Source organism: Gymnogyps californianus, chromosome 10 (genome assembly GCF_018139145.2).
Source record: "Gymnogyps californianus isolate 813 chromosome 10, ASM1813914v2, whole genome shotgun sequence".
Taxonomy (NCBI): Eukaryota; Metazoa; Chordata; class Aves; order Accipitriformes; family Cathartidae; genus Gymnogyps; species Gymnogyps californianus.
The window spans coordinates 17,291,748-17,317,970 of NC_059480.1; the positions used below are offsets into that span (position 1 = coordinate 17,291,748).

Here is a 26,223-nt window from a genome sequence, read left to right on the forward strand (position 1 = left end):
ACTCATCCTCATCTTGGTTTAAACAGAACTAATTAATTTGGTTTTCCTGGAGGAGGGAGAATAATCAACAAATCAATAAACAAGAAAGGAAAGTTACAATGAGCTGAACATGATTTACAGGTAAAGTGAATTGCCAGGGTATTCAGGCAAAAATTCATCGCTGATTCATCAAACAAGTCATTGACACGTCTTAAGAACAAGCTATCAAGAGAAGTTACTCTTCTTCTCCACCTCTTATTATTAGTTACTGCTGGAAGTGACCTTTTCTGCAAATCTCTAGACCATTTTGAAGTGCTGGAGACTTTAGGAAGCGAAAATTAGCTCTCAAAATGAACTAAACTGCTTCAAAAACATTTTATTAAAGGTTGCATCTTGCTTCTCTCTCACCCTTGGGTATTTAGGATGAACTACCCACTACAAGAAAACAGCCACTGTGCAGTTCTAGCTGAGAGTCCCAAAGTCGGTGATACAGGTGCTTACTAAGTTGTAGAAACCAAGGGAGAGAGAAGGTGCCCAATGCCACTGGAACAAGCCAGTAGCAAAACCCAAGGAGAACCAAGGAGCCCCATCCCTCAGCTCTGTCCACAGCCTTGGGAAAAACTTAAGCAGGGAGCTGGCGTTGCCTGCAGCCAGCACGGAGAGCTTGCCTGACTCCAGAATCTGCTCAGCCTGGCAGAAGAGTAGGAGGTGCAATTGCTGGCAGGAGCAGGCAGAACAGCAAAGCTGGTGGAGATCATAAATGGAAGAGTGTTGTAAAACATGGAGGTGAGCACAGACTGACACTCACCTTCACAGTTCCTCCACAGAAAAGCACGCCTCACTAGACTCTCAAATCTTTGAAACGCGTCCAGCCTTCGCTGGATCAATCCAGGAACCTCATTCATATGCATGTTTGTTCTCACATGCAAACACAGCAAGGTTTTAACCACACACATTTTGCACAAGTCCCACAGGCCCAAACTTACAGGTTACTCAGGAAACTTGGTCTTAAATGGGACTGTAAACCAAAGGAAAGAGATTACAGATAAAGGCAAAGACCACAAAGAACTGCAGAGCAATTTGGGTTGGAAGGCAGCTTTGGAGGAGCCCAACAGAGAGGTTCCCCAAAACACCCAGTCTTCAGAGGATCTTTTTCTTAAAACAGGACTGACTTAAAAGATTGCACCGACTGATCTTCCAAAACTGATTAGTCACATGAAAATATGGGCTAGACTCTCTTCATTTAATATCACTCCCGAGTGGAAAGTTCTCATCAAAGCTATAATATATTCAGTTCCAGAAGAACAATTAGGTGACATTAGATAGATAGCTGTAACTCTCAGAATTAAATGGCCTTGTTATTTATCAGTATGTGCTGCGCCTTTAAAAGTTTCCAAAAGTGATGGCCTTTTTTTGTGCATGCTGGAATATTCAAGAGCATTTCATATCTATTCTCATATCAAGAAAAGAGCAATTAGATCAATAATGAAACAGGAGCGCTCCCTTTTACTTTCTGTGGTTTGCAAAGAGGTTCATGTTTCTGTGTGAGCACAGCTCTTGTTTTAGTGATGTGAAAGTGTGTGGTTTGTGTGATATCCAGTTTCTTCTAATATTTGAGTTTCTGTTGTTATCTACCTACAATTTACAGTAAAGCATCTTTTATTCTCACACTTCTCAATCTCAAAAGTAGACCAATTTTCCCAACAACAAGATTTTATTACCCTGTGTTGACCTTTTACAAATACTGGAAAGCTTTCCGACTTTACTTTCACACTCCTCACTAATACAGCATGAAATCACAGAAGACGGCATTAGAGTTACCAAGTCTACCTATGCATGTGTCTGTGTATACAGACACATGAAGCAGCAAACACAAGCTTTTCTTTGGGGAAAACGACCAATTTTGTGTTTGGAAAAGCAACTACAATTTGGTTGCAATCTGTGCCGAGGGTCCCAAGGCACTAAACGCAGTGGGTAAAGACTACTGAGCGACATTTGAACCACTGTTTATACATCACTATTGTGCTATTCATTGTGATTAGATTATTACTATTTCCAAAAGTATTCAAAATATTTAGAACTTCCCCCCCCCAGTCCCTGCAGAGCATGAATCTAATTCTAGCAAAAATTTAAGAACCCTCCAAACAGGAAGGACACTGCAACTACTGGGGATGGGTAATCTGCTCGCTCCAGCATCAAACCAAACCATGCCATTTATAGTATTTTGACCCTCTCCACAACTGACGAGAGCACTAATATTTTAGCCAGAAATCTTCATTTTCCAGATAGCTGGTTCTGGCCACGTGCTCTACTCCAGAATCCTTGACTGTGCTGTCCCTGTGGCTCTCAGAGAAATGCATCTTTGTCATATATACTGAAGGTCCCAAAGAGAGAATTCACCTGCTGCTACAACACAAACATCAATCCAACAACAAAAAAATCTCCAAACAACTGGAATACTAAATATTTCTGAAGAAGAAAAGTAAATCACCAACAGCAAGGTTTTCAACCCTGTGGCAAGTCATCCGGTCAGCTCCGGAGTCTGAACCTAAGTGCGCACGCTAAGGACTCTCCACTTCTCAGTGATTTCCCTGTTCTGCACCTCTCTGGACCAGCCTTGTAGTTTGCACACAAATATTCTTAACAGTCATAAAATTGTCATGCCCTATCTGGCATTAATTTAACAGCGATGGCAGAACCTAGTCATCCAGCTGCTTCGACTAAGATTAATTCAGGCAAGTCAGGACACAAATGTTCGAACTCCTTGATGCATCTTGCACCCACCCAAGGAGGACTTGGCTTTCAGCCAGCCTGCATAAACCCTGGTGGGATTAGCCAATGTTCGAGCGGCTCCTTTACGGCATAAGTAAGGAGGTCAAGCGCTGCAATCTGAAAAGGACATGACGGGTGTATATAATCCCCCACAAGGCACATCCCTCCATCCTTTACAGCCAGCAACAGGGATGAATAAGGGCACACAGGAAGAACGATTATAACCAAGGCCATGGAAATGTAGCATTTACCCTGTCATCGTAACATGAAGTGAATTTATCTGATTTTATCATCAAACATGCCAAAAAGGACATGTTTGGAAAAGATGCACAGAGAACCGTGAGAACATTGCTTACTTGGTTCTAGCTGGAGCAGAACTGCTGAAACCGTCTAGTTTCGTTCCCTTGGATTCCCTGCAGATAGCCCTGATGCTATCAGGAAATGGCAGTAGCTAAATCTGGACTAACGCAACGCACTTTAAAACGTCCTTCTCAGCCATCTGGGCAATGCTTGATACAACTAACATACAACACGCTCTGCTATAAAAGCGCCCCAGTTAGGTGTTGCCACTGTGGGCAGCTGTAGGTCAGAAAGTGCTGTTTGACAAATGTTTACATTAAGCGTGGGTGCTAAACCAAAAATATTCTTCTAAATCAATGTTACAACAGATCACAGTGACCATGGAGCTCAAGCATGCCAAATTTTAATGGCACTTAGTTTTCCCACTGCTATCTCCATGCAGGAGACCTGATTGCCCCCTGTGTCCAAGCCCCTCCAGGCCCAGTTATTTCTCAAAATTTGATGACACTGTGGGATCTTTCTTTGGAATACAGTCAAAGACAGACTTGATACAGCAAACAGACCAGGGGATCACGCTTGTTTATTTTAACATGAACTCCTTACACACCTTAGGAGAGCCATCAGCTGGCCTATCCCTCACCAAAACACCAGAAAGGAGCTCACGCTGGTGCTGTAGCTAACCCAATGCTGGGAACGGCTCCAAACATCTCTCTGGAAACTACTGTGATAATAAAACTTCTGCTGAAGTCATATGGCTCTCAGGCAGCTCAAGATGGGCTATCAGGAAGTGGGACCTACCTCAAACCAACCACAAGATCCTCACCAACAGAGATTCCCATCAGCAACACAGCACCAGACGTTGCCCTCTGGCACATAGCCATTAGAAAATGTTGGAAAAGCCTCTTCCATTTTCCTCCTCCCTCAGACAAGTTCACTAACCACCACCACTGGACGCCAACTGCCTTCCCTCACCAATAACCTGAGCAGGATTTGGACCACTGCAGATGAGGTGAAAAGTTTTTTCCCTGTCCTCCAGACCAGCCTGCGCACCCTCTCCCCCATGCCAGCGTTAACGGAGTTTGTCATCAGCTCCAAGTGACCTTGATGCGAACAATAATTCTTGCCTAAGCAAGAATTTGGAAAACCAGCTTTTGCTGGACAGATATGTCTGGCTGAGATTTGTGATCAGATGCAATGCACGGTACAGTGTGTGACCTGGAGAAATACTACCATCAGCTAACAACAGCACAAATTTCTTTCTTCCCTGTCCTTCATTAGCCTCAGAAGCTGGCCTTGCCAGCAGCAGTAATGCAAGCTGAGACAACAAAGCACATTAATGATGGGCCCTGTCATGTTCCGTATTAATTACTGTAGCTAGTAGTAAACTGTTGGTTATAAACTATATTTTGATAAACTGCCCTTTCTTTGACAAGCCAGCTCCAATGTTTAATGTTGCACTTAATCCTCAGATAATACCCTACGAGTCCTCACTGTGCCCAGCAACAAATCAAAGCAACCTTCAAAAGGCTGGCACAGGTCCCCTTCTCCTACACACCCCGACCTGAAACTATCCCATTGCACCAACTTCATTATAGGTCAGCTCCAAAAGCTGAGTTGCCAAAACTAGCAGCACGCTCAGTTATCGAGGGTCCTACAGAGGTGCCCTAGCACTTCTCTGGGTGGGGGAGCAAGGCGGACCATGTTTATATACATGTATAACAGTTTTCCAGAAATGCTGCAGTATTACAATGTTCTGCAAGGTAAAATAGCAGGGTAGTAATCCCCAGAATATCTCAACATTCAGAAGAGAGGAGGATTTCTTCTACCTGGGACCGAAATAGTCAACTAAAATCTTTATCCAAGAACATCATATTCTTATTTTTGTTTCTTTTTAATTCAGTGACATTTAGCTAGCAGAACAGCTGTCAGCAAAGGTCTAGGAGAGGTGGAATCCCATTTTCTATATAAAGAAAAATGTTTTGGAGGAAACTGCAATTTGACAAAAATACCTGTTTAGCAAAGTACATTTTAAAAAGTGGAAAAATGTTTTGTTTTTTCTAAGGCAGCAAAAGATCCACTGCGGCTCATGAAAAGGATCCCAAGCCCTAGGAACAAAGGTATAAAATCATTTTGCAACACACATCCAGGGAAATAAGGAGGAGGGACGTGTCCTTTAAGAAGCAGCACAGGGAGAGACCCTCCATCTCAGCCAGATGTGCCCATCACCTCCCACCACCATCAAAACGTGAAAAAACTAGCCATGGTCTTTCCAAAGAGCGGGTCCAGCTCTCATCTATGACAACCAGGAGTTTACAGCTGGCTTCAGAAAGAGCTGGGTCAAGTCTGGCACAGTCAACACTCTCCTTTATTTTACTCTGAAGGCACAACTCACCACACTGAGCAATGACAAGATGCTGCATGTGGGATTTACAGTGCTAAAAACCCAAAAGCTCAGGGAGAGGATCAGCAGTGGCAACCGAGAATCCCATCCTCTCCTCCGCAGAAGGATGTGAAGCCCTGCAGCCTCACTGCAAGCTGCAAATTAAAACTGCTTACAGCAGTCCAGGGTTCAGTCTTGTTCTTCCACCACTGGTGACAGATGGTGTGTGCTATTATTAAATCTTGATTTCCAGCTTATAATAGTAATTATATGAAAATTTCTGCCCTTGGACAACAAGTCACTATCTTTATTTTGGGAAAAAGCAGAAGTAGTCTTGCAGTTAAATAACTTTCCTACTTTAACAATTTAAAAAAAAAAAAAAAATCATAACATACTTCTCCTAATTGGAAACACACAGAAAATAGGATATGGCTGTATTAGTTAAAGGTCAATGCACATTTACCCACCTCTTTCGAAACTGACAGTATTCTCGTGACAGCCATAAAAGCTGCTTTGAATTTTAGTTCCCTAGAAAGTAAATATAAGGAATCCCAAAGCCGTAACCACAAGTGCCACAACTCTTAACACTGATGTCATATTCAGCTTAATGTGTGCTGCAGAAGTCAAGATGGTAAAGCTTCAAAATCATCTCATCTATGGTATACGGGAAGAAAACAGCCATTATCCCCCAGCCCATCGCCCCAGGCATGTACCACAATGCCTTCATTTGATGCAGCATTAACAGCGGGACGTGTTTTATCCCCAAGCATTTAGTGTGGGGCACTGCGGGGCTGGTGGGACCATTTACAGGGTCTGTTGCAGCCAAGTATCTCATGCTACCGTACATTTTATTTCAGTTTGCAACTGCTCCTTCCAAACAAAAGTTCCCTTTTTTTTTTTAGGAACCAGTTTACATTCACCTGTGCCAATTTGTTTCTGTATCAATTAGCCAGGGCAAAGGGGGTTGCCTTTCAGACCCTTTTCTGGTATGCTGGACATAAGGGGATAGTGTAATTAATAGATGTCAGGCATAGTCCCTCTTGATGCATTGATTTCTTCCTACTCAGGAAACACTCGGGGAGAACACGATCACCCCTTGCTGTCAGGGGTCCTCATAAAATCCATAGGCCTAGATTTACAAGAATTGCTAATCATTTTGGATGCTGAGAAGGGGGAAGGCGGAGTCTGATTTTGTAAAGCAGAGGAAATCACTTATTAACTGTAATGCCTTCGCGTACTTCAAAGGGAGCTTACAGGAACACAGAGCTGGACAGCCAAAAGACTTCCAGAGCAAGAGGCAACTAGGAAAAACCCTTTTGGTCCCAAGCTGCATTGAGGGAGATGTCAACACCGTCCCTGAGCTCAGAGCATCGTCATCTCTGAGGCACCCAGACCAGGGATCCCTGCAGCTGGACCAGTCTGCTCCCCCACTGTCACACCATATCACAGTCATCACCTTTCCACCGCAGACAATTTGGATTTCACCAAGCCACCTATATAATGTTGAACTTCTAGGAAAAACATTTTATGACTACAAACCTTGGTTATTTCCTTTTAAAGTTTAATTTTCCCATTTCTTACATAAAGTCCTCAAAAAAAAAGTTCAAGATATTTGCTTATTTTCATCACCCCCTAGTTCTGCCCAGGAGCATGCAGCTAAAAAACCACGACAGACCAATATTTGTGGAAAGCTAGTTTAAATATCCTCATTCTGCAAATACTAAACCTCCCAACACACACCACACAAATAAAAAGCACAGAAAGACAACAGTCCGCAAGCACTGACAATCTTGCTGAACATTACGCTTAGCTTTGCACAAGCGATAAAGCATTTTTCACTGTGCACAAAGGCTCAAACACAAAAATGGCTACCCAGAACTGCTCACTCCCACTCACCCTACAAGGCGCAGGAGACCAATCCTAGTTTTAAAGAAAAATCCCCTTTCTTCGATTTGCTGAGTGATGCTGAGTCTCTCTGGAGAGATAACAGCACTTCAGCTGGGCAGCGTGTTTTAATACAAGATGATAGAGGGAAGAAAGGAGATGTCAGTGCCATGCAGCCAGCACGCTGCAAACCTCGTATTTCAAACCAATATGAATGGCAAATTGTTACATCTCTCTCTTTAGAAGTCAGAAAACACCCTCTTCAGTGTTTACCTTAAAAATACTGCCCTATGTAGGCATCTAGACAATCCAGTGATCCGGTCTATGACACAGAGAGATGTATGGTGGAGAACAGAAGGAAGTAAAGGCTGGTCTGAAACAATACCATATGCACGTGGTCCTGCACCACCACCCACCAAAGCATATATCTACTAGCAGCTCAACTTCTGCAGCCTGCAACTGCTGAATGCCTTTTCCACCGGAAACCTTTCTGCGATGATAAACTACTACAGAAGGAAAATCACTAGAGGAGGACACCCAATAGCTTCCAGCCAGAATACAACACGCCTTCAGCAAGACCTTTCATTTTCACAGGCGCACACTGAAGTTGTTCTTCACAACAAAGAACAGCCCATCTGTTGCATAACTAACCTTAGGCTGCGTTAGGTAAGTCATGCCTTCTCACAGATCAACTGACCTTAAATAATGTCCCCAGTGTATTCAGAGCCAATAGGTTTCTCTTTTAGAACTCAACTGACACGTCTTCTCCTTCCAGCTATTTCTTCAGAAAGGCACACAAAGAAGGTTTCAAAAGAAATCTCATGCTTACTGTTCCACAAGCAGCTTTCCAGGCCAAAAATAAAGCACAAGATCTCAGCTCCAGAGTCGCATCTCCCTTGGAAGGCTTCTTCAGCACTTCACTGCAACAGAGCAAGTGAGAGCCTTTGCAGGACGGAATGGGGATTGAAGCGGACGATGACTGGAAAACCCAGTATACCTCAGGAAAGTTTACTGCAGCTCTGCCACTGAGTCAAGCCAGAAGAAAAACAGCCAGCCATGCCAATGAAGCATTGCTTTGTATTCTGGATAAGGCAAAACAAAGGTCTGGTGATGAGGAGCTCTCGCGTGTCGTGCAAGGGTCAGCAGCAAAGGCAAATTCCACCACGGCATTTCCGTTCTGTCGCCCAACCCATTACTAAGAGTGGATACAGCAGGATCTTTCATTGCTTATCCAAAAATGCCATTTAACATAGCTTTGCAGCATCACCCCGCTGCCACATTCCACTCCAGAGCTGGGATATCAATCCTCGCACAGAGCAGAAGCCACAGGGCACTGTGCAATAAGCAGATGAGCTCTTTTTACACCATTTCTCCAACCCCCATCCTGGGTGCGAGATGATGCAGGAGCTCTGCAGCAGCCTGAGAGGTGGAAACGGTCAGGAAGAGAGAAAGACAGTGTGAAAGTAAGCAAGTCTCTGCACCGCTCCTGGCAGGTCGTTTCACCGTCCACGCAGATGTCTGTGCATTCCCCGCTGGTGGAAGCAACATTTTAGAAGCTAAATGCTCTGCAAAGCAGGGCTGTATCCCTTTGGGAACACAAGTACCAAAGCAACTGCCCAGTAAACCTGCAGCAAAGGCAGAGGCACTAAAAGCCTGGCCATTTTCTGACACCAGCTTAGCTGTCATACAGCCTCCACTTGAGCATCAATTTCCCTAGTTAAAAATCAGGGCCAATAGGGCTTCCCTTCTTGCTACGTGTTGCTCCACTCATCCAACTGCTGTTTGATGAGAGTTTTGATACAAGGGCAGATACAACACACACATCCAGCAACTCCCCGACCTCTTCCGATGGAGCACATGAGGGCAGGAGCCCTCCCTCACCTCTTGCAATCAGCCAAAAGCAGGCTTCATTGATAAGGCTCTGCCCTAGAAAAGAGCCACGTTATTTTCTGTATAAGCCATCATTGCCTCTCACTATAACTGCATGAACCCACCAGACTTGCGAGGGTTGTTCATGCCAGAGGCGCTCCACAGCCGCTGAGGAGCTTTCTAGTAAATAGAGCCCTGATCATGAAGCAAAGGGCTTACATAGCCCAGCTACTGGAATCTATTCCTCCTGCATTAGTCAGCATACATGAATACATCCTCTTGCTTCATTAAATTTTAATTGGAGTACACCTGAATAGGTTTTGCTGGTTACTTAATCAAAGGGAGTCTGAGTACAAGGTGGTCACATGAAAAGCTAGAAAGCAACATCCTTTCTAGCTTTTCTTGCGGATTTTTTAAGCATCCATTGTTGGTTTCTTCAGGTCAGTTGACATTTTGGGGCTGCTGCAAAGAACCATGAAAAGCAGCCACAAAGTACAAATAAAGCACTTTGGAGGCAAACCGGACACAGATCATTAACCTTGCGTTCCTCGTTATTATCCAGACAAAAGTTATATGCAAAATCCCAGAGTAGCTGTTGCATTAGCTAGCTGATTGGTAGTGCTAAACACAACGATTGCTTTGCTGCTGTGTGTCATGCATGTTTGGGCTGGACTGTCTGGAGTTTCATTATTTTAAGTGTCCTTAGGTATTCTGAAACCACAGCAGATTTGAACCTATAAAAAAATCCTACTTGTAAACTTTGGGATTTCCTCAGTAATCACCTTCTCTTGTACTGCAGCACAGATGCTTATTTGTTCACACACGCTTTCCTTGAGCTTAAAGAAACTTTGCATGTACTTTCTTGCCTGCCTAGAACAGGACAACCATCTCCAGAACGCCTTCCTTACTAAAATCATGAGCTGTATTACTGGATTCTCAACTTCCATAAAATCCACATAGTTAGTACAGCTTGAATTGACTTACAGCAGTTTACACCGGCTGAAAATCTACCAGTAAAGCAACTCCACTCTGCAAGAGGCACAGCTGGGGACGGGAGCCCAGTGCCTGACTGCATGAGAAACAAAAAGCAGCTAAGTTGCTCTGCACGGCACTGTTCGCTAAGTGAATCAACCGAGGGGAAAAAAAATAAAAAAGGAAAAAAAGAAATTGCAGCAATTTAAGACCACAAAGAACGTACTGGACTGCTCCCGCACACTTGCTCAGAAATGTATATATTCTGTACAGTGATAGGTTCTGGCAGCCTGGAATTCTGACACACTTTCTATGGCAATGTCCTAATATTAGAAAAATTTGGTCATAAGCTAAAAATGTTACAGAAATAGCATAGGATCATAAGTTACCAGCTGAGTCAGAACTCGATCTGCTACTTGACTTTTATACTGGTTTATTCTTTAAAAAAAAACAAAACAAAAAAAACCAAGCACATCACACAGTGGGGTTTTTTTAAACAGTTTGCTTCTGCCATCCCGTATGAAGAAGAATAAGCCTTTGTAGGGGGAAAGAAAGTCACTCAAAATGGCAAAAATTGATCTGCAAGGAAGCAAAGGACATAGATCCCCTCATACACCACAGCCATGTGTGTAGCCGGCCCTTCACTAACAACACGGCCCCTCTGCATGCAAGCTCTGGAGGGCAGGAGGCTGCCTCTTGCCCATGCATGTACGAGGAGTCCTCCATCAGAGGCCCAGGGATGATGATGGGATTGTACCTGGTAGTACAGTGGCATAAATCCCAGGAATCTTAAATGTGCAATGCAGTCTTCAGCATAAAAGCATTTTATTTGCACTCTGTACTTGTAAATCATTGGTAAATAATTAACAGACAGCATTAGCGTCTAACAGAACTGAGTCGCAGGTGTTGGCGAAGCAAAACTGCTATAAATGGATATGTCACAGTAATAAGCCGCCTGTTCACCTGTTGGGTGCTGTAGAAATTAATTAAACAATTTTGTTTTCATAAATTAACCCCTGACACCCAGAACCTTACTAGAAAGCACAGCCGTATTCCTTCTCTGTTATTTATGACCATAACTCTTTCTCCTTTCACAGCTTGGGCAGTCTTTACACGAAGAAACCATGAACTGCCCCAGGCTCCTCTTGCTGAGGAGAGCCCTGGGGCCACACACGGGCCTGTTCATCCATCCAGCAAAGGGAAGGGGAGATGGAAGCGAGGAGCCTTGCCCCAGCATCCTGCTGGGAGCTGCTGGACTTGCTGGCTGCAGCAACGAGAAAGGATTTGCCTAGTATGAACACATGAACATGGCGGAGAAGGAGACCCCCTCGTTCCACATCTCCTCTTCAATTTCTTCCTCCTTCCTGCTGCTCCTTGTGTCCTACAGGCTGTTCCTGCAAACACAGCCCAGGAGATTTTTTTTTTTTCCTATATGCAGCAGGAAGGCAGGGGAGCAGAAATCCTCCTGCCAGGCATCACACTGCAAAGAACCCAGCTCTGCGATCAGAGCTCTCTGCGCTCTTTAGAACACTGGAGACATTCGGCATCACACCATTTCAGCCACAAACACACAGCTGCTTGAAGGGCAACAGGAAGAAGCCTGCTAAAATGACGAGGAAAGGGGAAAGGATGAGTCCTCGGAGAAAAGTGGATGACTAAAAAGTTATTCAGTCCAAAGGAGCGCATCAAGGAAAGTTAATTGTCAGTGTCTCGCAGTTGTTCGCTGCATGTCCCTCAGAAAACACGCAGATCCCGGCTCATCTGCAGCTCTGCCTGGAAACAAAACCCAAAAAGGCCGTTTTCTGACAACAACTTCAAAATGTTTAAGCTCATTTCACCATGTTTGTTTTGGTTTTGAATACAGTAATATACAAGCAATGAATTCTTGATTCCTCCCCCCCCCCCCCCCCCAAAGTACAGCTCCCATAAGCTTAAAAGTAAATGGAAGTGCTTTGCTTCCTGGGGTATGTAACTGGAACATTTTTCTAGCACCTAATAAAACATTGTTTGGTTGATACTAACCATTAAAATATGTGTTTCAAGTCATGTAATGTTCCCTGTGAAATTTGCCTTTTTGCTCCATGAAAAAAAGGGCACTGAAAGGAATCCTGCAGCCATAAGGATCTCACTTATTTCATGGAAGTATCATTTTAAAAGCCTCACAACATGATCAAAGCACTGTTGAGAACAGATGTTCCAGGCTTTACAAATTCCAGCATAAGTATTTTTATGACATTTATCACTGCTAAATTCTTTCAGCCCATTTTTTTCCCTGCAAGAAGCATGCAGGCACTTTCCTCCTTGAGGAAGACGTGTTCACGCATGGCCTTGGCTCCGGCCACCGACCCTCTCCTCCCATCACCTCTCCCCGTCCATCATGAAGGAGAGCTATGCGGTTTCCCCAGCGGCTATGGTGGCAGCCAGCCTTGAGCAGCACCGGTCCTGCAGAGCTGGGCATGGTGTTCCCCGCTTCACAAGGGTAATTCAATGTAGGACCTGTGTCAGTGTAGTGCTCAGACCCTGGCTCTCGGCTGACTGTACATACAGACTCTCTCCCAGAAAACTCATTGCTCCGCTACCTTGACACCAGAATACAGCCTCCAAAGCCCTCCATTATTTTTCTTCTTGTTGACCAAGGCACACACCATCACCATCCCTCAAGATCACACCAGACCACCGCTGCCATGACAAGCCCTGAGCAACCTCACTCAAACTTGAAGCTAACCCTGCTTTGAGCCAGGGGCTGCACGAGAGACCTACAAGGTCCTTTCTACCTAAACTGTTGGAGGACTATAGATCTCAGGTATGAGCCACATGGAAATGCCCTCAATCATGTCAACATCTCAAGAAAGCACCTTCTCTGGTCCCCCAGCTCCTCCTATGGATGTGGGAACCATCTGCCTGTGCACAGGACCTAGAAGGGTGCTTCCCTGTCTGTAGTAGAAGACACCACTACCTAGCTACAAGGCTAGATGCAAGCAGGAGATGCTCAGTTAGCTAATGCGTTGGACACTACTAAAGCCAGACAAGCAGAAGGAGCGATAGTGAGGACCTGCAGGACTATGCAGGAACCTGCTTGTTCTTGGGAGAGCAGCAATGAGTCCCCATTCCTGGAGGTGTCCACGGAGGCACAGAGTGCGTATTTCAACTGCAATTCAAATCGCAGCCAAATTTCTACTGAGAGCGAAGTTCCCGGGAAGTTTAGCTCTCCACAGTCGGTTTCTGTGTATTCATCTTCCCAGGAGCATCACCAAGCTCTCTGGTTGACAGAAAGTCTAAACACCGTGCAGTACTAGGCAGTTTCGTGAGAGTGAGCTGTGTACTAACGCAATACTCACGACTACCCAAGAATCTGAAACACACAGTTTATCTCTGAAGAACAACATGGGTTTTTGTACTCAAAAAAAATGGGATCTGAAACAACCAGCTCTTTTCAAATTTCACATATTCGCAGAAGAGGGTGTTTGTGAAGAGGACCCCACAAGCACATCACTTCTCTAATATGTGCCCAGTTTCGTTTCACCTGTTTCCATGCACTCCCTTCCCAATTCCTACAACCTGCTTGCACATCCTGTTTCACTATGAACACAAGCTTCTGCCCCGGGGCAGCGCTGCCTTCACTTCTCCTCATGGGGTGAGCTTAGATAACTGTCAAAATGGGAGCAAAAAAACCAGACAAGTTTATCCCTCTTGCTCATCCAGGCTGTGAGCCCGATCAAGGCATTGCCAGCGCTGTGGCAGCTCTTCACCATGGGCATTGGGTACCACCAAAATGGCAAAGAGTGACACGTCCACCATGAGTCATCTATCGAGAAGATGGGATGGCCTCTGAAAAAGCAGCACAAGGCAGAGGAGGTCTCCCAGAACAAGGAAGGATGAGGGAAACACATGAGAGGAGAGAGACCCCAAGTTCCAGGGACGGGGAGGAGAACAGGGATGCTGTAGGTGAGGACAGGTCTGAGGAACAACAAGGACAACTGAGGGTGACAATCTGAAGAACTCAGGCAGAAGCTGAATGGTGTTGGAGAAGCAAACTCAAGGAGTGGGGGGTCTGAAAAAAGCCTCCACCAGCAAAGGAATCACAAGCAATCACAGCAACAGTTTTCCTCTCGCCAAAATGCTTGTGCTTTTCTTGGTGGACCTCTTAGTCTGAGGACTTCTTGTGTTGTTTAAAACTCATTTACTTCTTCATTTATGAGGTACAACTTTGTATTTTAAATGCACATAGAAAATTTGCCCTCAAAATGCCTTTTGCTGAAAATAAAAATACACACGTGAAGTCTTGCCATGCTGGCAACAGGGACTTTCTGTGTGTCACATGCGTGCATGTGCACAAGCAGGTGCATGCGCACAAACACACGTGCATTCACATCTACGCTACAGCTTTTCTGGAAAAGGACTGTTCCCCTAAGTGTCCTCAAAGGGAGAACAGAAACAGGGGGAGCGCACAGCGCTGCCACACAGCCACGCTGTGCTCCTCCGCTCCAATCTCAGAGACCACCAGCACTGACATCAAAGTCCCGTCTTCCTGCGGGTCCCGTCCGGTCCCTCCCCTCGTCTGCGGGTACGCCGTCCCTGCAGCACACAGCTGCATCGCCTCCCAGGCTGCAGCCACCGTTGGGGCACGAGGCTGGGCCACCCTTGCCCTTGCACTGCTCCAATGACAGTGCCATCTGTTGCGGAGGGGGAGGACGGTGTCTTCAGAGCCTTGGATGCAATGAGGGAATTTTAAAAGGGCACTCAAGACGGCATCAGGACTTATCAAAACTGTGCTGCTGAGTTACTAACATCGCAAGCCTGCTCCAGACCTGAGTTTGTTTTGTTATCTCATCTTCCCACCCCAAGTGAATTTGCTGAGCGATTTTAAGAAACAGAAAAAGGCTGTGACCAATTTTCAGGCCTTCTGATTTAGCCGTTAAAAAAGAAAAAAAATCCTACAACATTTCCCTCTTGTTTTTCTAAATAAAAATAATGTATAGCCCTAACTTGATAATAAATATGCTCAAAAGCTGTCCTTAAGTAAAAGCTTTTGATAACAAATTGCCTGTGCTAACTGCTATTTTACTGTTGAATTTTTTATTGTTGCTTAAGCACTGCAATTATGCTAATAAGCCTGAGAGGATGGTACACTAAAGCATTGAATGTGACAGATATAATACTCAATAAAATGTTAATCTTACCTGAAAATTGGAATCAAACAGCCTTATTAGTATTTATGGATATGGCATCTCCAACATGTTTCTTAAGAGGAATATATCTATGCAATAGATATTTCCAAATATACCCTGCTATTTCTCGTGCCTCCATATGATTTAATTCAAGGTGGCTATTACCCCTGCTGCTAATTGCCAGTCCCTTTTGGAATAAGAAAAAGAAAGAGTGTCGGCATCTGCGCCACGTAAAGCGCCTGCATATTGGAGGGCTTTTGCCCTGGCACCTTGAGGATGGCAGCTATCCATGGGGATGGGGACACCTCTGCCCAGCTCATGGCAGGGCCACCAGGCTTGGTAGGGTGCAGCAGCACACAACAAAGGCACTGCTCTGCCACCCGCAGTCACCTATTTTTCCCATATCTCTACTTTTATGTGCAAGGCAGGTAAATCCAGCAAAGGGTTAAGTAATTTGCAGGCGCTGGAGAAATGGCTTTTGGATTTTAAGATGGGACTAAACACTGATTTATTTGTTTTGTTTTTAAACTTTTCAGCCGATGCTGACAAGGAACCAGATCCATCTGTTTCGCTGCAAGTTATGGCGTTGCAGAGTTGGACCCGGAGCCGCTGGGCTGTCGCAGGAGATCTGTCACTGAGGTGTCGCATGACTTTCCACAAGTCGCATTGCATTTTGCACCGTTATTTCACCACCCAGTCCGCCTTCTCAATTGATGGCATAATTTTTTCAGGGAACGAGCTGCCTTTCACTACATGTAGCTTTTTTTTTTTTTTTTTTTTTTTTTTGGTCAAACTTACAGGTCTCAGACCCAACCTCGGGGCTCCACTGCCATGGACCTTCCTGCGAGTAAAGCAAGTGGCCTTCAACACGTTCACTTTCTCATCTATGAAAGGAGGGAAAAATAACCTCAGAAGATCCACATGCTTCTGACAAACTATATTTACATCCATGACCAGGCTCTATAGAGAGACCATTTCTACACAATGGACTGGTGTGGTTTTCAAACAGCGCAGGTTAATGCTTAAATAAGAGCTGCTGGCTCCCAGCTTCACTCCTCATGCTGCTCTCGCCCACAGAAGTCAATTCTGCTGACAGGACAGCAGAAATATCGATAATCAGCATTATACTTTCTGACAGACAAACAAGATTCTTGCCGCTGGACGCTGCAAGCCTCCTTGGTGGCAAACGTTAGTTAGGAGATGTCTAGGAACTGTTTCGATGAATAGTCACAGTGGGGAAAACCCAACCGGCTGCCCACCAAAATCTGGGATTCCCAAAGCATCCACAGATCACAACGAGCAACCCACAGGGCGCTGCTCACAACACACCAGGACATGCTAGGACTTTCTTAAGCAACGCTTGCAATGCACGCTGGCTTGTACTCAGAGTGCAAGGATGGAGTGCAAGGATGGAAGCAGGACTGCTTTGCAGGGGACAGAGCTTAGAGCACCTCCACAGAAGCTCGTTTGAAGGTGTAAGCAAGGAGCACAGCATTAGGAAAAAAAAAAGAATTTTCAGTTGCAAAAATCAAAGAAAACTACTAATTGAGTGAGCTTGCACCTCGGAGAGCCAGGAGATACACCCGGGGCTCCTCTGCCCCAAGTTAGCCCCAGCACGAGATGCCAGATGCCAAATCTTCAGGCACAGCCAGCAAGTTACCCAGGCACATAGCTGCAATGTGCTGCGGGACCGTAAGGCAACCGCTCCCATAAAGGTGGCAGGACTCATCTCTGCCATGTTAAGTGAGTCTTGTCATTATTTTCAACCCTGCAGGGAAATCTAAATTGAACTTTGGCATATTGTTTTCTTTTGCTAAGCAGCAACGCTTGAATGTTAACTCTGGTCCTGACACGCATATTTATGGAGTATTCTTTGCAAATAATCTTACCCTGACCAGTCCAAAAGGTCAGAATCATAAAAAATAATAGTAACAACAATAAAAAAGCACAAGGCTCCAAAATCATCACTGCCATTGGCACAACTCCTCAACTTATTAACTGTCCTTGCAACAAGGTGAACTGCAAGGTCTTGGATTTATTTGATTGATGGAGATCAAAAGATCAGGGGGCACACAGTAAATTCTATCTTTCCATGAACGCATTTTGCTTTCAAGATTTGAGCAAATAGTTGCAGGAACTGAAAAGCTCAAGAGGTGAAAAAATAAAAAAGAAAAGAGAAGAAAACCACATACAAAGGTGACTTCAGAAAGGCATCCCCTTATTTCTCTCTTGGCACCATCTGCATTTCTTAGAGCTATTTGAAAGGTTATTCCATGTTCCCATACCCCTGGGACACAACAACTTATCTCTGCTAAGCAGAAGATGATAATGAACAATAAGACACCAGTATAACTCCAGGGGAGACACTAGTATTTGCTGACATTAAGGATGAAAAGTAAATATTAGAGAAATCAAACAAATCCCAAACAAAGTCCAACAGAAGGCTGAAGAATTTCCCATTGAATTTCAGGTGTCCTATGAGACAGGACAGGTATCTTACTGTCCTTCTTAATCAGACCAAGGAAGATGAAGCACCTGAACCCCATTCCTCTCATGATGACAGCTCAGAGGCTGCCTGAGCCCAGGCTAGGTTTGTCATCTGCAGATCCCAGGGGAGCGAGAGGGAACTAAATGAGCAGCCATCTTCAGGACATAATTTCAAGACCCAGCTGGTGAGCCAGCATTTTTAAACACAGAAAAAGCCTGCTGTGTTCGCTGTCAAGACAGGACAAAGAAACACAATGGAGAACAGGAACAGAAGAACAAGAAAAGAAAAATGAAACTCTCTTCCATTTCATCAGCCCCTGGAAACAGAGAGGAAGAGTAATCATTTGGTTCCTCTCGCTGCGTTCCACATGATATTCCTATGTTGCTCAGTATACCTGTATCTGTAGCATTGTGTTCTCATGTCACAATAAAATAGATGAGATTACCCACCTGAGAGTAAGAGTAAAGCCCTTATGTGGATCACAGAAAAGACCCAAACTCCCAGGAACTTGCTACAAAGGAACCAGAATTGATACAATCTCCTGCTTTATCACAAGTTTACATTACCTGCCAACAACAGAGGATTAAACTCCTTTTCCATGAGCTTACACTTCCCTCCAGAAGAAGATCACCATTCAGGTAACAAAGACACTGAGCACCAGAGTTAATTGCTGGTGTATCAGCTCATAATCAGACCAGGCACCTCCTGCACAGATACACTGAGCTCAGCCTTTTACCCTATCAGTTTTGAATAAGGTTGTTAAGATAAGAATTTCACATCCTCCCATTTCTAACCATTGACAGGTTAGGAGGACTCTCCAGAAGTCATCTAGTCCATTTCTGCACCACATGGAAGGATCGGTTCTCCTAAAAGCACATCTGCTAGAGCTTTTCCAACTTGTTCTTAAACCTTTGCAATGACTGAAACTGCCTAAGCTCCTCGGGCAATCCACTCCAGCGCTCAGCTGTTCTTAATGCAGGAGATCATTTACTAATGTCTCATCTAAATTTCTCTTGCTGCAACTTAAGCGCATAATTTGTCTTATTTACAGTGGGCAGATTTACAGTTTATTCCCTCTCTCCACGACAAGTTCACTATTTCCAAAATTTACAAGCTGAGGCACCAGTGTGGCTTGCCCTCTCTTTGCCATTCTGCTTCTGCTCAAAGCACATTCTTAATCTTGTGTCTCTGCATGTGTATTTCTTTTCTTACCCTGAGAGAACAGGCAGCTAGGATAACACAAGGCTGTTTCAAGAGAAGATGCTCACATCCAAAGACTGATGCATTCAGGCACACTCAGTTATAAAGTGATCTGAAACAAGAAGAAGAAAAGATTTGTCTTTAGGATGGTACGCAGAGGGTCCAGTAGTAAGGAAAACCCAACAACTCTGAAGTGCAAATTCTTCCACCTCATTATTTAACATTCAAACAGATCCAAAAGCAACATCAATGACTGTAGACACATCATGCACCACCACTCAAACTTGAACATTTTCTCTGACAACCACCATAAGGGTTTGATAAATTTGTGTTCTAGGAAACAAAGTGCTCACTGACTTTGCAGAAAGTTCTGCCAAGCTATAAGCAATACCGAGCAGACATCAAAATCACATGGCTCCGACTCCAAAGCTTTATTCACTGTGACAGAGGACAAATCTTAATGTTGCCACCAGTGACTTTACAGTGTCACTGAAACCAAGAGGCAAGAAACTTCCTAGTCTACTCTGAGATTTGAGTGTGTGTAATTACGGGATAGACCCAGAGGAGAAAAGCCAGGTCTGCGGAAAGACTGAGTAACTTTTCTGTTCACAACATAGCCTTTACCTCCTGATCTTCAGGAAAAAGAAACCTAGGAAAAAGAAATCTTTCTCCTGAGCCCCAGGGTTTGGTGACAACAAGGAAAGAATAAAGAAAGGATTTACATGAGCAGAGTTTGGAAACACAGGGGAGAGCCCTGAATAACAAAAACATCCCACATTTCATGAGAGAGAACAAGCAACAAGGGAGAGCAGCAATAATACATTTGCCATGCTACTTTTGGAGGCTTTCAGAAAAACAGAGCTAGACGGTAGCAGACAATTTGCCACAACAGCATCTTTCACCAGTGGATCACCTTTTGCACCCCGTCTCGTCTAAATTCCTGTCTCCCCTTAGCATGGGCTGCTGCTAGCCCCAAAGGATCAAGTGGCTTTGTAACAAATATACCTTTTTCGAGGGCTGAAGCCAAGAAACACTCAATTTGCCACCTGCTATGAAAACGAGATGCCTGTTGCACATCTACGGATGTGCCAATGCAAAAACTCAGTGTCTTCTCTCTTGCATGCACCATGCATCTGACGATCCCTTTTACTACTGCACTTTGTCCATCTCCAAGTTTCCACTTGGGATTTTTGTTTTTTTCTCCTTTGCAATCCTTCCCAGCTGCCCTGGGCTTCTGCTTTCCTTGATCACTTCTGCTCTTACCAATGCCAACACTTACAGCCAGCCTAACTGCTGTCAGCACAGGAAGGTGACATGCTCCTATTTAGCACAAATTTGATAACAGAAGTGCTGTTTCCAAGGCTAAAGAGGAATACCTGCACCAATAATGTCCCTACAGCAGCACACAGTAGCTGAGGAGGCTGAGCAATAAGCGCCTATTACTGAAGATGAAGAACTCAAAGTAATCTCAAAATGTATGATGGCCAACTAATAAAAGAGTTTAAATGCATGCCCATCTTTAAGGGTGAAAGTAGCTCCAAGGACTTCAGCAAGATCATCTGCAGCATCAGACACACTACCTCCCAAAATACTAGTGAGATAAGGATGTTTAGCAAGGGATAGAGATACAAGGAGTATTTCCACCAAGAAAATACACCCATTTCTACAGCTGAATTACGACAGCTGTTGAAAACCATGGAGTAGCATTGAATGGCAGCCCAGGACAGGGAGCCAAGACGACTACCGTATGCAATTGAAACTGCCAAGGGATTAAGTTAGGTCAAATGTAATTACACAACCTGGAACCTGGCCAGGGTACTGGCTGGTTTAAGAAAATTAAAAGAGGTGTTCAAAAGTTTCAGAGATGGAGTCCTCCTCCTGTTAATTATTTGGCGAGTCAGTCACTGAAGTCTCAGTACTCTGGGAGGCTGTCTGAAAAAGGGGAAAAAACGAGGCATAAACTTGAAAGGCATTAGAAGCGATTAGCAAAAGCCTTTGTTCTCCACGGCAATCCTTGCTGCACTAGTGTGCAAAAGCCTTTCATGTTCGTGCTGAAAAGTGGCCTTAGTTCCTTTGATACTTCTGGAAGGAAGCATTTAAATTTACAAATATCCCACTGTCAGAAGTTACAGACAACAGTCGAGGAACTTTGGCATATCCCAGGCAGATCGTACCTAGCTTTTAACCCACCTCTCAGGCAGGCAGTGCTCCTGCTGAAGGGAGGAATGCAAACAAGGACACATGGAAGCTCATGGAGACCTGGAGCAACACCTACTCTATTGTTAGTGGCGCATGAAAGCCAGGTCATGTGGAAAACGAGGTTGCAACCATGTGGGACAGCGGCCTCCTCACCTTCATTCAGTTTTCAGGAGAGGGGAGCATGCAAGGCAGGCAATGGTAAGGAGACCAGAAAGGATGCTTCGTGGTCTGGCAGCTGAGCATCACCTTGAAAGATTAGATCCTGTTCATGCCTCTGCCATAAACCTCCTGAACGATAAGAGGGAAGTCACATACATCAAATTTTTCCCGGATATTTATTGCTGTGCCTTTTCTGGTTAACTAAAGACACAGAAAGACCACGTCCAGAAGAGACAAGAACTAGCAGTCATGGATTGAGATTCTCTGTTCAATCTCTAATTGAGACTTGTACTATAACGATGTACAGTGCTACAAAACATGAAGTGTTCTGAAAAAACAGGCTTTGTAAGTCTCAGTTTTGGCACCTGAAAGTAGTAGATGTCTCTGCTACCTCTGCATCTGAAAATAATCATTAGATACACTCATTACTGTCTTTGAAGCAGTTGGATGCGGCAGTAAAAGCAGTATGGAATTGGAGATTAACCTTTTTGGGTAGCTTATTCAGTGAAATGTTCAGATGATGCACATTAAATAAACCAGTTTTTTGACTGATGTGGAAAAAACAGAAAGATTAAATAACTATCTTCTCAACAAGTGCCGTACACCAGGCATGTTGAGTGACATGGTTTCCTCTTGAAGTGACAGCAGGTGAACACACAACCGAAGCCTCTACCATATTGATTTCATGCATTTTTTTTTCCTTTTCAGAAAACAAGCCAGGAAAAGGCAGAGATTTCACAGCACAGATTGGTGCAATTTGTGCTAATGGCCAAAGCGTAGATGCAAGCAGCAGCTCACTTCTCTTCGTGTGGAACAGTCAATGGGACAAATTCTGTTGGGACAACTGCTACCACGGCACACCTTGCCCCAGCCCAGCAACACCTCGTCCAACGGCTTCGTAACAAGCACGGAAAGAACTATGAGCATAGGAGAAAGTCTGTGCTGTCTTGCAATGGTGTGCAAAAACCAAGGGCAAGCAACCATGGAAAAAGGTTGCAGTCTCTGCTGACAACATGCAAGCTGTCGCTCTTCCAAAATGTAGTCAAACACTCTTCCAGATAGCAAAACCACAAATGCCCTAAATCCCTCATCCCTGGCACTCCTCTGACAAGGCAAGTCACTTCCTTGGAGTCCTCAGGCACCACAGAGATGGCAAGGACACAGATTTCTTTTATGAATAGGAGCAAAACAGTACTGCAGTTCTTCCCATTCTTCCCATTCTTCCCAAATGCCTTCCCAACCAGCCTCCTCTGAAGCAGCTCCACTGCTTTAGCTGGGAAGACCCACAAAAAGAGGTTTTGATAGAAGCAGAGACCTAGTATGGGAAACCAGAGCCAAACTGGTACAAGTCAGAGAAGATTGTACGCAGCAGTACTACAACGCTTTTTGAGTTTAAAAATATTCAGCAAGGTCAACATGGAGCATATGCTCCAGGCTACATGCACCAACAGCATTATGCCAAAGGCAGCCACCTCACCCGCGCTGGGTCTCTGCAGCACAGCCACCAGCAGCTCCTGGCCCTAAGCACCCTAATTAGCAAAAGGTGGAGAGGATGGTTAACGACGATGTCATTGCCCTGAACAGTGGCATGCCTCATCTCTTCTCCTTGAGTCAGGATGAAAAGCCGTGCAGCACATGGCCATTGCAAGGAGCACTCGCCCCGCTCCTCGGTGCACGCCATCGCCAGAGTCACATGCGGGCACCATTGCACGTAAGGGGAAAGCACAGGACTGATGCTACACAGACCACAAAGAATGTATTTTTCAGTATGACCGCACACACCAGGCCAACCCACACAGCAGAGGCTGGGGAGAGCAGGGCAGCCTGAAGGGTTTCATGTTGAAGAGGGACCTGCTGCCGAGAAGAGAAGGCAGCCGAGGTGGCCGGAGCATGCAGGGGGAGGTCTCCCTGCAGCGGCAGCGGTGATTAACCGATACTGATAATGGCCTCTAGTGCCTGAAATGAAGCACAAGGAAATGCCATGAAAAGGACTAATGTCAAGCAGTAATAAAGATGAAGTCAGGGCTGTTGCTCAAATAAGAAAAATTTTTTTGCCTACGTTACTTGTTGTTAAAAAAAAAAAAAGTTTCCACATGCAGGGACATCCTGTTCGCTGTATTAAATTAAAGGGATGATTCAAGAGAGAACAGCTTTCGGTAGGCAGGGGGGGAAAATCAATTTCAGGTTGCTACGGACAACTGGGCTGTCTCCTGTAAAACTAAATTGGATTCAGTTCTACGAACCTGAACGCTAAACATTCCCTGAAATACAACACACACACACACTCTCTAAATAAATAAATACAATACAATACAGTCTTGTGTCATCTCCCGGCTTTTTTTTTTTTGCTGAACTAAGGACGTGCTCAAACCTGCTAATTACTGCAAAATACAGGACTGGAGTTTTGGCTCAGCAGTGGCTTTCTGACTGCCAGTTCAACACCGACTGCTGCCTTACAGGGGAAAAGATATTTAATGGCAGGGTTGCGTTTGGCAAAACGAACCATAGCAGCGCCCAGGTTCACTTCGCTCTGGGCCCTTTCGTGTGCTCTAGGCTTGCAGCGGGATCTAAAACAATGTTCTACTGATCCAGGCTCCTGCAGAGCTCAGGTAGCAAGGGCCAGAGAAAGCTCAGCCTGAGGCTTTCAAGCATGTCCTAGCCGATACTGGATGGAGGCAGTTTAACCTGCCCGTGGTCCTTGAATAGCCTGAATAGAAACAACATCCTCCACCTGAGCAGCTGACCTGTGGTCACAGCAGCCAGGTAGGAACCTCACATGGAGGGACCATTGGGGACAAGGTGGCTGTGGTCCAACGACTGTTCTCTCCCCATACCTTGCACTGGAATCATTGCAAACAGGTTTTAAGCACCATCCCCACTCCCTGCAGCAAGTAAAGATGTGTGGGCACAGGGCTGCATCACCTCCACGCCTATGGGACGTTCTCCTCCGGCACTCCCTCCATCAATGGCCCAGAGCAACGCACTGAGACCCCCTCTGCAAACCACCGATCCCCCAGTCCTCACACCCCCCTGAACGATGAGGGCAGGGAGCAATGGCAGCCCTGAGAGCCTCACCACCCCTTTGTGCCGGGCACATTAATCCCTGCAGTCCTCGGGAGGCCGGGGGAACTGGGAGCTTGGGAGAAACGTTTAAGAAAGCAGAGGCACAATTTCGCAAAGATCAGAGCCACCGGCCAGGAGCTGCATCAGGCTTCTCATGGGTTGGAAGGAAGAAAATGAAATCAAGGTGTGGGGGGGGAGCTGATGCCCCATGAAATAAGGGAATCGGGCAAGGGACGACTATGCTCCATGTGTGCAAGTACCTGCTGCAGCACAGCCTCCGGCACAACTCCAGGCTGGAGCTGCACAGCTAGTTATGTTCCTATAGTCACATTGAGCTCAGCACCAGCCATGCAGCATCCTTCTGCATCATGGACGGAGCCAGGGGACGGACATCAGCCCATCACGGCAGCCCGCTGAGAAAATAAAGGGTAAAGAGCTGGATGCCAAACTCCAAACCCCTGGTCAGAGAGGCTGGAACAGAGGAGATAAGGCATCTGACTCTGTACCCTTCCCCAATAGCTGTTAAGCAATCAAATAAATCCATCGAGATCAATCTATCAAGACAACAGGAAACATTCCCATCCTATGATACTATAAGTCTTAATTTTATGGAGCAGTTGATGTTTTTCCAATGAAACATACCATTAAAATATAAGATTTTATTAGCAAAATCAATGATGTGTGCAGAGACAGTCCCTCATGGCTTTTAAAAAAAAAAAAAAATCTATGAATAATTATAAAACTGATAGCAATAGAGAACATCGTGCAATTATTACAGCTGTTTTACAGGATTCTCTAATAATGATAGCCTCTACTTCTGGTAAGACACCTTAAGGCAGTACCACAAAAAAAAAAAAAAAAAAAAAAGAAAAAGCAACAGAAGCACGGCATTCCCCTGCACTTACAGGCTGCAAACATGCTGCCTACTTCGTGTTTATTGAAATACCTTTTTTTTTCCCCAGCAAGAATATAACATTCTGGAAACAAAAACACCACAACATTTACAGAAATATTTACCAGTTACCTGTCTCTTTCTGCTTCTCCACCAGTTCCAGTGTTCTGTTGCATTAGAAAAGCAACCAGGGAGATTACTCCCATTTAAACCTAGCAGAAACGGAAGCAAGCGAGAGAGGCTGTGACCGTTCAGCACCCACAAAACTCGTGACGGTCCTTAACCATGCACACAGGTCAGGTATCTGCAGCATCCAAAAACCCTCTGCAAGCAATACACCCACTGGGGACACAGGAGTGGAGTCCTGACACCCATTTCTCCCACCAGGCTCACTGGTTGCCCATGATGAGCAGCCACAACACCCAACCCGCAGCCAGGGCTTTGTGGCCGCCTGAGCACAGCTGCCCTCCAACATTTCATCCAGCACCAGCTGTGGAGCTGCAGTGGTGGGGGCAGCTGGATCTCCCCATCTTCAGAAGCAAACCAGATGTGCACAGGAACCCAACTGCAAGTCCAGCACCCCAAGCACTCACTATCCTCACCTCCCATGGGATGCTATGACCGTAACCCAATCCTCCTAGCTTGCCAGTCTCCTGTTCTCAACTGGTAGCCACCATCCACATCAATACCATTATAAGGAGCTCACATAATCAAAACATCGAGGCACTCCAAATCCAACGCTCATCAAGCCTACTGTCCAACTTCTCAGGGAGCTCTGGCTAATGCGCAAGGAGCACCATTAAGTCCCATTTATTGCAAAGCGCTCAAGAACTGGTGTGAACTGGTGCTAAAAAACACCACCTGCCAGTTCTACCCCAAATGTTTTGCCTAGCACCCA

At 45.1% G+C, this 26,223-nt stretch overlaps 1 protein-coding gene across 4 annotated transcripts in view; it reads right to left on the reverse strand.

Annotated features, from left to right (window-relative positions):
• Positions 1-26,223, reverse strand: part of LPP (LIM domain containing preferred translocation partner in lipoma) — a 365,538-nt gene that overhangs the window by 248,981 nt on the left and 90,334 nt on the right. For 3 of the 4 annotated variants that reach the window (XM_050902579.1, XM_050902581.1, XM_050902577.1), the window contains exon 3: positions 19,025-19,124. The exons of the other annotated variant lie outside the window; for it this stretch is intronic. The gene's annotated coding sequence lies outside the window, so the exon portion shown is untranslated. The remainder of the gene's footprint in view (positions 1-19,024; positions 19,125-26,223) is intronic. 4 annotated transcript variants of the gene reach the window in all.